Raw genomic sequence first — 5,447 nt, 5'->3', positions numbered from 1 at the left:
CTACATATAGGAAGAAGATTTATCACTTGGAATCCCTAGAACTCATTGCAATTCTATATGAGTACGAAGTTGAGAGATTGTTCAATTTCTCCTCCGGGACATGTATTGGGTTACGCATGGTTGACCTTAGATTTGGGACCATGTATTAAAGGATCTCCACGACTCATTAATGCATTAGTTAGGAAGCATAATAGAGGGTTTTTGCATTTGAAACGATTGTCCTAGGCGGATCAATATCCAAGTACATTATTTATATCGATTGTCTTATCTCTCCTCTACTTGTGCTCTTTCTCTTGTCTCTTTTACTTTTGTTTGCATTACATCTTACCACACACTATTTATATTTCGCTTAGTTAAGAAACAACTTAAGTATTTTTACTTCCTATTCCCTGTGGATACGATATCCACTCACCTTGTATTTTATTACTTTGACAAACCCGTGCACTTGCGAGACATACGCAATGGGCGTTGTCACTTCCCTCGACATGACACTGTCTGGACACGTTCATGCGCAGACTGTGTCAAGTTTGAATATTCTCGTTTTAACTCTAGTTTGTAGGGTTTCCTCTTTATCTTTTGTTCGGGGTTCTACTTCTCCACCAGAAAGACATTGATGTGGGTGAAGATTGATAAGTGCTTGTGTGATATGAATGCGAAGTGTTCATTCCTTATGTTGAGCATTACTTTTCTCAGGTTTTTACACTAATATGTGTGTTTTTATGTTACTTTTATGCAGGTAGGGTTGTGAGGCCGAGTATGAAGGAAATAGGCCAATGTGGATCATAATGCACCTATTTTGGAGGAAATCTTGCTAAGGTTCAAACGCGAAGACATAGGTCAGGTATGAGATGCTAGAGTGTGTGCCAACCTCCTCGCATTCGAGTGAGCACATCCATTTGGAGGGGCACAAAGGCAGTCACACTCGCGCATTCCAATTTATGCACATAAGAACGAGAGCTCCACCAACATGTATATCATTGAAGAAGCAAGTGATTCACGACGTAAACGTGTGCCCTTTTGCGTTACCCCGATGAAAATATGGAGTTGGGAAGTTATTCGGGGTCCAAGGCGTAGCACGACCTGCGAGCATGTCTCGTGGCAGACCTTTGCATTTACCGTGCCGAGAAATTAGAGAAAGCAGAGAATCCACACGGGCGTGTGGAAATTATCCACGGCCGTGTGGAAATTCCGCGCAGCGCATGTGCCCGTCACGCCCGGTGGAGTCTCCCGATTCCAGCCATATTTAAAAACCGATTCAGCCCTGATTTTGGTATTCTTTTCTCCATCTTTTCCACAACTTGAGAGAGGGCTTCAGCTAGTGTTTTGAGGGTATTGGCTAGGGCTTTGGAGAGGTTCTACGGCTCTGACATCGCGCGTCGTTTGGAAGAAGATTATTGGGAGAGCTTTCATCGGCATCGATCCGGCGAGGTGTATCCCAGGCAGGACAAAGGATCCCTTGCGACGAGTAGAGGACTCTCCACAAGACCATCGACCAACCATCGAGGGGGTTTCTTTATGGATTCATTGCTTTTACATTCGATTTCTTTGATTGTACTTAGCTCCATGGAGAGCTAAACCCCTAGTGGGTACTTGGGTGATTGTGAACCCTAGGATGTATTCGTTTCATTGAACTTCTTTATTATGCTTTCAATAAATTGATGTTTATTGTGAGTTCCAACCTTGAATGCTTGATTGTATGAACATTTCCCCTAGAGTGACACTAGGGTTGAGAGTTCTTGTTGGTAACCTTGTGAGTGAGTTACACACCACGAGCGTTAGACAAAGCTAGGTTGGAGAGAGTTGAGAGGGTGAGTCGAGAGGTACAGGAGTGTCCCCTTTCTCTTCCGACGTGATAGATTCTACCTCCGTTCCTCGAGTTCTTTGCCGCCATAATAGAGTGATTGGTCTAAGGGATGGAACTCCGCTGGGGCTTAGTTGCGCGTGCAACGGAGTGAAGCATTGAGGGGATCTTAGTATCTAGGGCTTAATTGTGGTTAGGGACCTTCCGCCTGGACCAAAGCGTTAGGTCTATAATTAGGAAGAGATTTATCACCTTGAATCCCTAGAGTTCATTGCAACTTTATTCGAGTGCGAGGTTGAGAGGTTATTTAATCTCTCCACCGGGACATGAATAGAGTTAGGCATAGTTGACCTTAGATTTGGAACTATGTATGGAAGGATTTCCACGACTCACCATTGCATTGATTAGGAAGCATAATAGAGAGTTCTTGCAATTGAAGCGATTATCCTATGTGAAGCATCATCCGAGTACCCCATCTTTATCGATTGCCTTACCTCCTCCTTACTTTTGCTCTCTTACTTGTTGCTTTTAATTGTTGAGAATTGAATCATTGTCACACTTACCATTGTTGATATTCCACATAGCTAAGAATCGAATTAAGTGTCTTTACTCCCTACTCCCTGTGGATTCGATACCCGCTCACCCTGGATTATTACTTCGACAAACCCGTGCACTTGCGGGATGTATCTTCCAAAAAGGAAAAAGATTTCTGAGAGTTGTTTCATGGATCCGCAAGAGCGTACTTGGGTTCTCCCAATAAATAAAAAGTGTATCATGCCTAAATCTAACCGGGGTTCGCGGTGGTGGAGGAACCGGATCGGAAAAAGGAATACGTAAGGGGATCTTGTCAAAGATCAAGCTTTTTCACACTTCTTAAGGCATTAAGTAGCGAGTTGGAGGTACAAGGAAAGTAGTGCCAGAACACGGAGCTCGACATTGGAGGGAAAACTCAAAGAAAAGGGAGTCATGTCTTCTTTCTTTAGATCTAGTGTTATCTCCTCTATGTTGTACCCACCCATGAGGGGCTAACCGGCACGGTGCCCAGGGGTGGGAACTTTGTCACTTTGTATACTTTAAACACTTGTACTCTTCATGCTTAACGGAGTTCTTTTAGTTCTTGTGTTAAATCTTGTATTGCAAAACTTGAAGTACTTGATTTGCGTAGTTGGTTGGATAAAACTTGATGGTGGATTGTCACAACTGTCATTTCTCTAGGGAATAACATAACTTGGTGAGATTAAATCCATAGTTATCTTGGTAAAACTTGACGTATTTGAGAGTCTTAGTTGCAATATTGCTTTTGAGCACACACTAGAGCCTGAGAATGTACCTGGTAAACCTTAAGAGTGAGTGAGCATCAATAAGTGCTTAGGAAACCTCCCGGGCATTGTTCTCTTACTGTTGACACTCAATTCATTTGCATTTATCTTCATCTTTCTTCTTTTCTTTTCTTTTATCTCTTTATTCACCCTTTTAGTTTAAAGTAATCTTATCACCATTCTATTCTTCACTAGAGATCAGTGTTGAGTGAGTATTTTTAGTCCAATCCCTGTGGTTCGACAACCCTACCCCTGACGGGGTACCACTATATTACTTGTGTGTGACCCGTGCACTTGCAAAGAACGCATCAATATTCCATTCCTTATAAGCATCATCGGTAATACCAGCTAAGATGACCATGGCTTGGTTCACATTCACCTCTTGCAATTGTTCAACATTGTTAAAACTCATTTCTATGCGCATTTCCTCTTCCAACTGGAATGTTTGCTCACAAAAATTAGAAACAAGTTCTGCCAAACCTTATATATCACAAGGGCCACTAGCATCCATTTCATGATAACCTTGCTCACACAAGTAACTCCGCGGTGTGGCTAGAAGTTCCTCCATGAAAATAATGTGAAAAATAAATCAGTGAAAAGTCACGAGGTTGCAAGAATAAAAACAAAAAATAGGTTGGGAAAAATTGCAAAAATTCACAATTATTCAAAAATATAAACAGTATTAAAAAACTCAATCACCAGAATCCAAATTTTCCTAAAAGTTGCTAGTCCATGGCAATGGCACCAAAAACTTGATGTGTTCTCCACAAGGGTACGGGTCGTACACAAACAGTAAAGTGGTACCCCGTAAAGGGTAGGGTTGTCGAACCTCAGGGACTGGACTTGAACTACTAATCTATCTTTTGATATTTAGTTGAACAAAGATTGTAAGAGATTGGATTAAGAACTAATAAAGAAAGAGATAATGATGGTAGTGATCGGGGGAGTAGGATTATGTTTTCAACAAAAAAAGAGCAATGCCCCATGATAATTTCTATGGGTTATACTTTGCTGACTTGATTGTAATGTTTACCTAGTACATTTTATGGTTCAAGTGTGTGCCCTAAAGCAATGCTACAACTGCGGTTCTCAAATACACCAAGTTTTGCCAAGATAACTAGATTACCAAAGCAGCTGTGCAATTCAAACCATCAAGATATGCAAGCAGAATATTAAACACAAGAAAATAAAAGAACTCCATAATCATTAACAATCAAGTTGTCAAAGCATACAAAACATCATAGTTCAACATCTCCAGGTATTGTGGACGGTTTGCCCCTCATGGATGGGTACAATTAGGAAAACAAAGATGAAGCGCTAAAGAAAGAAAACATGAATCCATTCTCCTTAAGATGATCTTCCTCACTGAGCTTTGTACGCTTAACCCCACTTCTCTTATGCCTACAATTCTTCCTTGACCACCTTAGGATGTGTAGTGAAGCCTAATCTTTGCCCTCTTCAAAGTCCTCTCGGTGGAGAGTTGAATCCCGAGACAAAGATGAGGGCCAACCCGAAAAACTAGAGTTAAAAGGTTGTCTTCGAGCTCGACACTGTCTAAGCACGATCATGCATAAACTGTGTTTCGATGGACTGCTTTTGAGTGAATCGGCTAAGTGTTCACCTGAGATTTTTAGTGGAAGGAAGCGTGGTCATTGTTGACACATGCTTCAATGAACATGCTCGTGCTAGGAGCCCCCAACACGTGCTTCCCCTGTTGAGTAGAACAACAACTCCATCTTGAGATATTCACGGGGAGGGATACAAGAGTGCTTCAACCATGTTCACCCTGGTGTCATTCCCCTACAAGACTCTTTACTTGATCTGCAAAAGACTGGGAGATTCAAGAGGACACAACACGACTGAGCTTTGCCCTTGCTGAGCTTGAACACTTAGCAATTCTTCCATTTTCTCGCGTTTGGTAACCAAATTCACTCGTAATTGAATCGAGCTCCTCAATTCCTACATCACTAACAAACATATCTAGAATAGCACTAAATGTATACAAAGATGTGCTAAAAGGCAAGCAAAAGCATGAATTGAGGGTAAGAAAACATGATATGAATTACACTCATCACTCATAGTATTTGATTGGCCTTAATTCAATCCTTGATGTTCAACATTTAGTGTAAGCAAGGAAACACAAAAGCAGTAATCACAAAAGGTCACTAAAAACTTTGACCAATGAAGAATGCATAGAAATATATAGTGTGTTGTTGTAAAATATTGCTTATGAAAAAGTAAAGAATGGTATAAAAAAAATGTTGGCTTCAAAATATTTATTTTTACATAAAACAATTCAAGATATTTGAAAGCAAGCAATGCCCAAT

The sequence above is a fragment of the Dioscorea cayenensis genome, chromosome 1, assembly GCF_009730915.1.
Source record: "Dioscorea cayenensis subsp. rotundata cultivar TDr96_F1 chromosome 1, TDr96_F1_v2_PseudoChromosome.rev07_lg8_w22 25.fasta, whole genome shotgun sequence".
In the NCBI taxonomy this organism is placed as follows: domain Eukaryota; kingdom Viridiplantae; phylum Streptophyta; class Magnoliopsida; order Dioscoreales; family Dioscoreaceae; genus Dioscorea; species Dioscorea cayenensis.
Note: the sequence above shows the minus strand (reverse complement) of the source record.